Below are 12,170 nucleotides of genomic sequence, written 5' to 3'. Positions count from 1 at the left end.
CTGGTTCTCTGGTGATTAGGTCTTTCATTTTCTGAAATGCTGTGTCATGTTGTTTGTCCCATAGGAACTCATTGGATTGTTTGAGCAACTGACGCATGGGTGCGTTGATTTCGGAGAGGCTCGGGGCAAACTTGGCTAAGTAGTTAACCATGCCTAGTACTGTCTCTAGCTCTGCGCGGTTCTTCGGCGGCTCCATCTTCTTGATGGCGGAGATTTTCTCTGGATCTGGCTTAATGCCATCAGTTGAGAGGCGATGCCCGAAATAACTGATCTCGGTGGATCCGATTATGCTTTTCTCGGGGTTGAGCCGGATACCTTTCTCCCGTGATCTTTGTAGCATCGCACGGAGGTTCCTGTCATGTTCCTCTCTATTCCTGCCATAGATGAGGATGTCGTCTACGATTGCGACTACTCCGTCGAGGCCTTCATAGGTTTCGTCAATCTTCTGCTGGAATTCATCCTGAGCTGAGATAAGACCAAATGGTAAATGCAGAAATCGGTAGCGTCCAAATGGTGTGTTGAACGTTGTTAGCTTAGATGACTCTTCCGTGAGCTTGATAGTCCAGTATCCTGATCATGCGTCCATTACACTGAAGTAATGTGCTCCCACTAGCTTGGGTGTGATGTCATCAAGCGTTGGTAGAGGGTAGTAAGGGCGTTTGATAGCCTTGTGCAAATCTCTGGGGTCGAGACAGACTCTGATCTTGCCTGTATGTGGTTTCTCAACCACTACTAACGCGTTGACCCACTCTGTCGGTTCTGTTTCCCGGACGATGATTTCTGTATACTCCATGCTCTGCAGCTCCTCCTTCAGGTGACTACATAGAGCAAGAGGTATCCTTCTCAGATGGCAAACCACAGGGGTTGCTGCTGGGTCAAGGTGAATAGTGCATTCACCTGGGAATAGTCTGATTTCTTTGAAAACATCAGCAAACTCCTCCATGACTGTCTGCTTCTCAACTGGTGCTGTCAATGATAGCACTAGCTTGACGAGGTCCATGTCTAAACATGCCTTTAGACTTAGCACTGGAGGTGCTCGAGTGTCAACAATGTAAAAGTCCAACATCATGTTGCTTTCTTTGTACTTGCATTTCATCATGCATTTGCCTTTTACAATGAGCTGCTCACCCCCATAGCTGGTCAGTCTGCGTGAGGTGGGCTGTAGCTCACACTCATCATTCAAGCTGTGATACTCACTCAGATGAATTACATTAACCTGAGCTCCAGGGTCTAGTTTAAACCTAATCTCTGTGCCCTGTTTTCCTATCTCAATATCTGCAAAAGCTTGCTCAGTCTCTGAAATCTGTTTTTTCTGTGACACAGAATCAATAAACAGTTCCTCTGCATTTGGCTCTCTATCTGGCATTTGGCTGTCACTCACTGTGTGTACTGTTTTTCTGAAAACAGTCCTGCAAACTTTAGCAAAGTGGTTCCGTTTACCACATTTAGCACATTGCCTTCCTTTGGCAGGGCAATGCTCCTTTTCTCCATGCATCTTGTTTCCACAGTATCCACAGTTTTTGAAGTGGTTTATGTATGTGTCGCTCTTTTTTAGAACTCTCTCTGTTCTTTCTGTTCTGAAACACGCTCTCTGGGCGGTGTTCTTTGGTGTGTGTCTATTAACTGCGTGCACTGTCTGTTCACTCGAGCTGCTCGTGGCGCCAGTTATGGTTTTCAACTGTGCTTGGGCTATCTCGTGCGATCTAGCTATGTCCATAGCTTTGTCCAGCGTTAGCCCGGACCCAACATTCAAAAGTTTCTCTTTCACTTTAGCTGAACGTATTCCAAACACAATGCGTTCTCTGACCATCTCATCTTTATCGGCATATTCACAGTCTTTTACCAGCAGTTTTAACACAGTCACGAACTGTTCAAACAACTCACTAGCTCCTTGTACTTTCTCCTGAAACTTGTAACTAGCGACTATCGTATTTGTCTTGGGCATCACATATGCTTCAAAACGGTCAAAATAACTTTTCAGTACCTTTGCTTCATCCGCAGTGAGAGACCATGTGTTAAAAATGTCTCTCCCTTTTTCTCCGATCCACAGGAGTAGGTAGCTGCATCTTTCTTCCTCCCCTTTGCTTTTCAACGGACCTGAGAATATCAACTGCATGTGTTGCTTGAACTTGCGCCATTCTCTATGTAAGTTCAAAGATTCCCAATTCATTCGAGGTAAGGGAGCTCCAACGATGTCCATTTCAAATCCATGTTCTGACACCATGTCTTGTTTTGCACACCTTGTACAAAAATAATAAATTGCAGGACAACGGAGTATTACAGTTTAAATTCTTTTATGAAGCATCAGGTCTGTGTTCTCAATCATACAGCACAGTGGGGACAAGATGGAGTTAGGACACCTCTACCTGGGTCTTCCAAAACAGTAGCAGTCCTTACAGATGCCTGCAGGCCAATGACAACTCAGCATGTAATCACATGTGAATATAATAGGCATTCCTTACAGATGCCTGCGGGCCAATGATAATTCAATATGCAAATGTTACAAGTACCATTTTCTCTTTCGCATCCTCCTGAATCCCTGTTATTAGTAAACTTGAAGGTCACTGCCATTTCTACTTTTACTTACTTCCTTAAATATTCTTTGGTATATGATGATATCTGGCCTCAGGGTTTATGTATTTTAATGCTACTAATCTTCTAATATCACCACTACTTTAATTGATTTTACATTCTATAAGTGAGTCTGAAAGTTTGATTTATGCCTTTTGACATATTGCCACATATTTATTGTGATATTAATGGAAGATCAGGCAATGCCATTCTCTTATCATTGAACTATTCACTTTCTCTTTTAATGGCCCGTATTGTACGATCGGAGGCTTCCCGCGGGCGGAGGCCTGCGATCTGGAAAAATCTGCGCCCTTACCCGAGGGCTCCCGGGATGCATACACTTCCACTGCTGGACCTCTCCAAACTTGAAGTGCGCAGGGCCCACGTATCTCAGAGGCGCAGGTAGTTCGCAGCGTCCCTGGGATCACATGGGCCATAGGAAGCCAATCACAGAAGGGAATCTCCCTTCATACACTTGACAGGAAGACCTGTCAAATATATGAATGGAGATCATCCCAAAAACATAGTAAAACTTTAAATAAACTAAAAAAAAACACATTTTTAAAATGACTTGAAATTACAATAAAGTATTTTAAACAAAAATGTAATTTTTTGAAAAAAAAAATTATAGTTTTTATGGGGCTAAAAATAATCTTACCTTTTTTAAAAGTATTTTTAAATGATAAATCAGTGAAAAAAATTTTTAAAACTTTTTTCAACTCTTATCCTGGCAAAAGCAGGCCTTACGCCTGCTTTTACCAGGCGTAAGAATTGTAAGGGTTTTCTGCGGGCGGAGGGTCTCCAAAAAGTGGAACTATCCGCCCGCAGAGGCCCTTCTCCAGGGCAGGCAGAGGATTTGTCAAGACCATTCTTGACAGATCGGAAATGGCGGTTTTCAGCGCATGCGCTGTGCATGCCTGAAACTGGCATTTCCGATGTCCCTACGGGTGGGTACACAGCGCTTACCCACCTGTAGGGATTGGAATATCTGGGCCAATGATTTTGGGAGACTTCCTCTGTATGTTTTCGTATTACAAAATCAAAATCGAATTCTTTACAAACGGGATTATGATTTTATTACACGTAGCACACAGACAAAATCTCCCTCCCTCCCCAATGCATCCTTTAATGTTCTGCGAGCGTAAACAAAAATATCTTTTGCCATCCATAGCAATTTTCTCTTCTCAAATTATCACTTACTAATCCTTAGTTTATTTTTGTACTGAAGCCAATTAGCCATCATTCCTGAATCCTAATTTTTCCTGAAGCATTTCTGCTTGTTTCCTTTGCAATCACGTATTTCACTGCCCTAAAAATTTAGGCCTTGCTTTTGAAATTATCCTGACCTTCCTTACTGATATTTGAATTGTTTCTTTTGGAAGGTAATCCATTACTTCATTCTTGCTTTCTTATTGACTTCAACTTTCAAATCAGTACTGCTTAGCTGTGCCTTCCTCACAGCAATAAACCTTGGCCTTTTGAGAGACGGTATTTTCTGCTGCTGTTTCTAGCCTCTACGTGGAGCAGAATATCACGTCCAACAACAAGTATACACATATTATCAACGTCTAATTGCAAACTCTAGCTAACTGCTAAATCTAATGTAATTTCCGTCTTCTACACTTGGGTGGTAAACCGATAGGGCTGATGCCCATTATAGAAATCGTCCAATTTTCATTAATATTGATTTCAAAGACATAAAGTCAGACATGAACACTGCAAAATAAATTTTATATTTCAGTTCCGGATGTGAGCTGCAGAGTAAATCATTGTTCTTTGCCTTTCACTTTACTACGCTACAACAGTGACCACACTAGAAAGTACTTCATTGGCTGTAAAGCGCTTTGGGATGTCCTGAGGTTGTGAAGGCGCTATATAAATTCAATTCTTTCTTCCTTTCTTTCTGTGTAATCTTTCAATTATCTTTCCAGTATCTTTTTCAGCTGTGGTGATTCTGCTAAATCTTCCCATCACTAAAGCAAAGTCTGGCATGGAGTTAATTGTTAGCTGATTTTCTTGAGCTCTTTGTAAACGTTGGGACAGGATGAATGAGTATGGGAGGATGCTGGGGGTTAACTGACATATCAACATATTCTTGACATTGGAAATTTGCATGTTTATTGAATAATAATTTTTCCTATTCGTGACCTAATTGTGGAAAGGTTTATACAAATCCACATTTGTGGTCGATGATAATCAGGAACATTATGGCCTCGATTTTAACTCAGCTGTGGGCTATTGGCGTGTTCCCCGAATTTTGTGTTTCTCACATGAATCGAAATGGATGTGGGAGATTGATGCAATTTTAACTCAATTGGCCAATTGATTTCCAACGTGTGGGAAGCCTTTGCAAATGGGTTTCTCATGACTGAAAGGCCCCTCCGATGACATCATCATTGCTGCTGCATTAAGGTCCACAGCGAGCCTTGCTTCTTCTGCAGACTGCCAAGCTTTCTCCATTTGATGGCACAGGAACCTACAGGAACAATTGCCAGTAGGAGGCCAAGGGATGCTCCTAAGTTTGACGAGGCAGCACTACAGGCATTGGTGGATGGGGCTAGGGCCCACAGGGAAGTCCTGTTCCTTTCATCAGGGAGGAAGAGGCCTCCCAGTCAGACCAAGGCTGTGTGGATACAGGTGGCTGGGGAGGTCAACTCCTTGGGCGTCACACGGCGCACCTGGATGCGGTGCAGGAAAAGATTCCATGACCTTCAACGCACTGGAAAAGTAAGTATGAAGTTTCCATCACCCTCAATCTGATCCCCATTGCTTTTCCTCACCAGCACTCAGCTTCATCCATCTCTTCCTCCACATCCCACTTGACACTCACATCCATGCACCCTTACCCATTCCCTCTCTCTCTATGCTCACATTCACATAATTATTCCACCATGCAGCCCTCACACTTCCTATCACTCTGATGCTATGAACACAACTGACAACACACAGGGAGGGCCTTTGATCTTGCAACCTCACTCCATCTTTGTCTCCTTCTAAGTATCTATGCTATGCAATCTCTCACTCACTCCTTCATTCTCACTCAACCTCCACTTGTCTCCCTCATTGCAGGAAAAGAGAGCTCACAATAAAAGGGAAAGGGCCAGGACAGGAGGAGGCCCACCATCATTAGCCCAGCTCACCCCACTGGGAGGAAGCCATTCTGGAAATTGTCGTGGTTGAAAAAGATGCGCACGTTGGGGATGGACAAATGGGTGCATCACAGCAAGCTGGTGACAGAATAGTTTTCCATCTCTCTCATTGGATGGACTTATGATCATCTGCAATATGCAATGTGCATGTAACCTTGACCTCACATCTCTAACTCTTTCCTTTACTCCCCCACAGGACCATCGAGAGCCCCCATCCCCACTGTCCAGAAGGAAGAGCCTGAGCTTCCAGACTCCTCAGAGGAATCTGCAACCTCTGAGGGCGTAGCATCAGCAGAAATAAGCACACCCAGCACCAGCGCAGACACTTACACCTCGGTGGGACCTTCGGGACATAGAGTAGTGTTGTCACCTGGTGTATCACAGCTCACAATTGAGCATCAGCAGATTGTGGAGACAGGGACAGCAGTGGAGAGTCCTCGTCGGAGGGCGCAGGACTCTGCCAGCTCGGCTCAGCTGCATGTCGACCCTCTGCCTTTGGGTCCATCCATAAGATCAGAGGTGATGGAACTCCATGCACAGATGCAGGGGTCTCTGGCAGGTTTTGTCTATAGGGTCGCTGCGAGTGTGGAGCGAATGGAGGAGTCCATAGCGAACATGAGCAGAGCCTTTGTGGAGTCATTGGCGCATGAACGCATCAACACAGAAAGGATGGCTACCTACATGGAAATGATTGCTGCCTCCGTGGTAAGGCTGGCTACAGTAGAGGAGAAGAGGGCTACGGCCATGGAGGAAGTTAGTTGCCAGGGTATGGAAAACATGGTGAGTGTTCAGAATAGAATGACATCTCTTGAGGAGCGATGGGCATCTAATGAACATAGAAACCAAACCTTCATGGAAGCCCTTCTGAGTAGGACTGCCATTGCAGATACGGGTCCCCATGGCCCCCCTGATGTGCAGCAAGGTGCTTTCCAGCCACTTGCAGGCGCAGAGGGGGAGCTGACCCATGAGAGGGAGGTTGGTGGCAGACCTCAAGGAAGTGGGGGTTCCTCTCCAGGCACTCACACTTCCATGCCACTGCAGAGCCCTCGGTCAGAGCCCCACCGGAGTCCACACCCAAGTGAGATAGACGTCTCAACCCCTGCACAGGCTCGCCACCCCAGAGGACGCCCGCCAAAGGTGTCTAGACAGGAGCAGCAGGAAAGTGAGCAAGGGGCCTCCACATCTGCTGAAGCCACAGGGGAACTACGATGTAGCAGCACCTGTAAGAGGAAAATAAAGCACAAGTAGTCACAAGGGTAGTCACTTGGGTAAAATTTTATGTACTGTTAAAAAAAAGCCATCAGATGAATTCTGTCAATAAAAAGTCTGATGGCTACTGCTGTATTTGTGGCATGTGTCATTTCGCGAATGGGGCTTTCACATTGAGGGCTTAGGATTACTTGCAATTGTCAGTATGCTGGACAAATAGCTAGGAATCCGCAGTGTCTTGGCCATTGTCGATGCTCAGGTAAAAAGCTGCGAGGCAAAAGTGCTTGATTGGCTAGGCTAAGCAAATCTGGCCAGGATGAGTGCGTTCCTTGCATCCCAGGCAGCAATGTTCTGGCGTAATGCTGCCGCTGGTTGTTGGTCCTCTGCAGGATGGTCGTTTTTGTCCTCCTCCTCCTCATCTAAGGAGGGTATGTGAGGAGCCACTTGGTCCTCGGGAATCTGCAAGCCACGACGCTGTGCCATGTTGTGAAGTGCACAGCAAACCACGACCATTCTGGAGACCCTGGCTGCTGAGTACTGTAGGGCTCCACCTGATCTATCCAGGCATCTGAAGCGCATCTTCAGCAAACCGATGGTTTGCTCGATAATGGATCTGGTGGAAATGTGGCTGGAGTTGTAGCGCTCCTCAGCTTCATTGGCTGGCCTCCTCAATGGCATCATTAGCCAAGTCCTCAGGGGATAGCCCTTGTCTCCAAGCAGCCATTCGTGAAGTTGGTCTGGTGGCCTGAATAGCGGAGGCACACTAGACTGGTGCAGTATGAAGGAGTCATGGCAACTGCCAGGGTACATGGCAGAAACATACAAAATCTTCTTCTTGTGGTCACACACCAGCTGAACGTTAAGGGAGTGGAAGCCCTTGCGGTTGACAAAAATACCTGGATTGCGATGGGGTGCCCTAAGGGCCACATGTGTGCAGTCAACAACGCCCTGCACTCTTGGAAAGTCTGCCAGATGAGCTAATCCAACCGCTCGCGCTGTCACACTTGCGTGATCCTTGCTGAAATGGATGTGATTGTGCGCGAGGGCAAAGAGGGCATCGGTTGCCTGTGTGATGCAAGTTTGTGCGGCCGCCTGGGAAATGCCGCTGATGTCTGCTGATGATCCCTGGAATGAGCCTGAGGCAAAAAAGTTGAGTGCAGTGGTGACTTTGATGGCCACTGGTAAGGAGTGTCCACCTGGTCCTCTGGGCAGCAGGTCTTGCTGTAGCATTGCGCAGATGTCGGTCACTACCTCTCGTGAAAGTCGGAGCTGCCTTTGGCACAGCTGCTCAGTCATCTTGAGGTAGTTGACCCTGTGTCTGTAGACCCTGTTTGGTGGGTATCTCCTGCGCCGATGGGCTTCCAAGCGCTGGCCCCTTCTGGCTTGTGCTGCCTCAGGTGGGTGAGCAGCAGCCTGGCGCTCCTGCTGTTGCTGGTGCTGCTGTTGCTCCTGGTTCTGCTGCTGCCGTGCCTGTTGCTCGAGCTCCTCTAATGCCCAGAAGGGAAGGAAAAAAATGGTTCCCATGCTTCTGGCATATGCCTCCGGCGAGAGGGCTTTCCCAGGAGTTCACACTGGTGATGCGTGTGAGGCTCCAATGTTCCACAGGTGTGGTTAAGCCTGGTAAAAGTTACCCCAGGCCTGAGACAAAAAATCCTGCCACCTGCAAATGATGGCTGATCAAATCTCTTTAATGGTTGACCTGCAGCTGATAGTCAGCAAGCCAATAGTGCTCCCGCCAGGTTTCACAGTCGTGATTCCCACCAGGAGTGTTTTACGTGGGAAAAGGGTTAAAAGTGCAAGGGACTGTTAAAATGGCATTATGGAGGCCATTTAGTGCTAATTAAGGGCCTTAAAGACCAATCCCACCTGCTGGATGCGGGACGGATTCGGGACCATCAGACACGCCTGAGTAAAAACGGCTCGGAGTCGGGAACCAGGCGGGGGGTGTCCCGACCGCCAGTTTTTGCGATTTTAACCCCCCGCATGCCACCAAGCCTGCCTCCACAGCTCAGTTAAAATCGAGGCCTGTGAATCTAATGATAATATGGAACTGATAAGTATCAATCAACTGTTAACTGTATCAATCAACTGTTGCCTGCAGATAGCAAATTAGTGACAACAGAAATGAGTGACATTTGGTAAGTAATGGTAAGTGTGTAATTTGAGTGGTGTGCTCACTTTCACTTGTACTGGGAAGCTTTTATCAACTACAGACTGCAACTCGAATCCATTTGTGATATATTGGAGATGAACTTCAAAAACAAAAGTGGTGAATAATACGGAGAAAGTACTAATGAACTATTTGCCTGCTTTTAGTACATTTATGAGGATTCCCACTCCTCCAAAAATAGATTCATGAACCTTAGCAAAAAGGTTTGGAAAAAATGTTTGTGCTTATTCTGTCTTCACTGCAAATGTCACTCAAGTGTTGTCATGTTCTCAGCAACAGAGTGCAGTACAAACAATTGTACTCCATTATATCACTTGTGTGGGAGATGGCATTACATACCTGGGTGTTGGCCTTCCACAGACTATGCAAGGGTCCAAGTGACTCTAATACAGGTGCTGCCGCTGTACTAGTCTGTTCCAAAGTAGGCTGACTAAGATATATGCACCTCAACAATAACAATTTACATTAAAGGTGCTATATAAATGTAGAAAAACATCCCAAGTACTTTCACAAAGGTGTAAAGAATATAAATACTGAGCCAAAGGAGGAGAACCAAAAGCCTCGTCAAAGAGGTGGGTTTTAATGAGGATCTTAAAGAAAGAGAGGAAGGTTGATGGGTTTATGGAGGAAATTTAGAGAGTGGGACCTAGGTAGTTAAAATGGTGAAGGAAGAGGGAGATGCATAAAATGCCTGAGATATCTGCGCTCCTCTAATTCTGCCCTCTTGAGCACCCCTGATTATAATCACTCAACCATTGGTGGCCGTGTCTTCTGTTGCCTAGGCCTAAGCTCTGGAATTTTCTGCCTAAACCTCTCCGCCTCTCTACCACTCTTTCCTCCTTTAAGACACTCCATAAAACCTACCTCTTGTCACCTGCCCTAATTTCTCCTTTTGTGGCTCATTGTCAAATTTTGTTTTATAACACTCCTATGAAGCGCCTTGGGACGTTTTACTACATTAAAGGTGCTATATAAATGCAAGTTGTTGTTGTTGGGATTACAGTGGGAGGGGGTGGGAAGGTTGTTGGTTAGAGAAGCTACAAAGATAGGGAAGCGCAAGACCACAGAGAGGCTTAAATAAAAGGGCATTAGTTGGCCCCTTATCGTTGCTACCTTTTCATCACCAGTGCTTAATTTGTCACCCTTCTGTGCTCCAACAGCCAAATCATTATCTAAATCTTGCAAGTGTGTCTGTGTTGGGCTTTAATGCAAATATGTATGGTAATGGTTGGTGTTCTGACGAATGTTGCTCTTTGGTGTAGGGTGACTCTGTTTTAATTGCTCTGTGAAGCTAGTATATTATGAGTAAATAAGGACATGTCCATATAGACATTACACTGTGATTACATGGTCTATTATACACCTCCACAAATCACTGTTTGGGGACATATGGTAACATATTGTCCAAATCTCAAAGTACCTTAGTAGGTACATATCATGAGTTATATAGAAATGGACAGAGTTGGAGAAGATTATTGCATTCCATCTGGCCAATACAAGTGTTCTGTGCTGTACTGGCCCCATGCCTTTTCCATACTCTTTTCCAAGAAGATCTATAATTGCTTCCTCATAGAGTGCTAGAACTTCTGGTTGTTTTTTGTACCCTCCTGTTATGTACAGCCTATGGGGGAGAAATTCAGTATTGTAATGGAGCCACCTAGTGGACTACTGATGTTTATAATAATAAAGCCATATGCAGTACAGTTCTTACCGGAAGCCATGCTGTGCTGTTGTATATACATGCTTTGTCTCAAGTTATCACAGAATTGGTGATGAGGGTGCGATTGCGGATTCCCTAGCTGAAATTTTTGTTGGAGGATAATCCTGCCAACCGACAGAGGGACTGTTAGAGGTTCTTCGTTTTGCAGAAAAACTTAAAAACCCGAGGTAAATTTCGAGCACACGTGGCTGAACTGTCGACGTTGCCAAAATCCAGATGACCACGCCTATGGGAATAATAGGGCACTATGGTGAGTACCATCATGACCAAGAGACTTTTCGGAGCGTATGTGGAGTGACTAGAAATGTTTTTCACCACAAATAGTATCGTCGAAGTCCCCGATGATGTAACTCGTAACCGGGCAGTTTTAGAAATGAAACAGGCTATTTTCTTGACTGAAGCAGGCCCCGAGGTGTATGAAACCCTGAAAAATGTGTTTGTTCCCATCAAGCCGAAGGACATGTCACTGAAGGAGATCCTAACCAAGTTAAAACAACACTACAGTCCTGAGCCCCTGGAAATTGCTGAAAGTTATCGTTTTGGAACATGTGATCATTTAAATGATGAGGGTATCAGTGAGTACATTGTAGCTTTAAAAAAGCTATCCATTCACTGTCATTTCAGAAACTTTGAGGACCGAGCTTTGCGTGACCGCTTTGTTTGTGGATTGAAAAATGAACGTATCAGAAGTAAATTGTTGACAACCCCTAACTTGACATTTGACTTAGCTTGTCAGATAGCTCTGTCGATGGATATGGCTGACCGATACTCCCAAGAGTTCCGTGCCATTTCCAGTTGTCAGACAACCGAGGTGAATTGGCTGCAGGTTAAAAGTAAAAGGCAGTTGGGCCCCAAGGCCTCAGCAACTGGCCAAGGTAACAGTGCATTGAAGTCATGCTATCGGTGCCTGGGACAACACATCGCTCAAAGCTGTCCATATGTGAGGGCAGAGTGTTTCTACTGCAAGAAAACTGGGCATCTTGCGAAGGCGTGCCGACACAAGAGTAAACCGGCTGGCAATGCTAGAAGTAGAAATCGCCAGACACTACATATTGGGGCAGAGTAGCAGCAGGACGAGGAGTTTCTGGAGATTCGCGTCATCAGGAGCATGAAGGTATCAAACAGCAATTCGCGAGGTATTGTCATCCAAGTAGATGTCGCAGGAACCAGGATAACATGGAAATCAACACTGGTGCATCCGTGAGCGTAGTACCGGAATCACTATATCATGACAAGTTGCGTGATTATCAACTAGAGAAACTGAAGGTAGAACTGCAAGGCTACTCAGGAGAGCAAATCCCTGTAGTAGGAAGTGTCACCATACCAGTGAAATACAAGGATCAGTGTCAGA

General features: G+C 45.5%; 1 pseudogene; it reads left to right on the top strand.

Annotated features, from left to right (window-relative positions):
• Positions 1–11,123: 11,123 nt before the first annotated feature.
• LOC147109407 (uncharacterized) lies at positions 11,124–11,827 on the top strand (annotated as a pseudogene).
• The last annotated feature ends 343 nt before the right edge of the window (positions 11,828–12,170 follow it).

Source organism: Somniosus microcephalus, chromosome 12 (assembly GCF_052327205.1).
Source record: "Somniosus microcephalus isolate GS21.2 chromosome 12, FLI_Smic_1.0, whole genome shotgun sequence".
NCBI lineage: Eukaryota > Metazoa > Chordata > Chondrichthyes > Squaliformes > Somniosidae > Somniosus > Somniosus microcephalus.
Note: the sequence above shows the minus strand (reverse complement) of the source record. Positions and strands in the feature narration are given on the sequence as shown.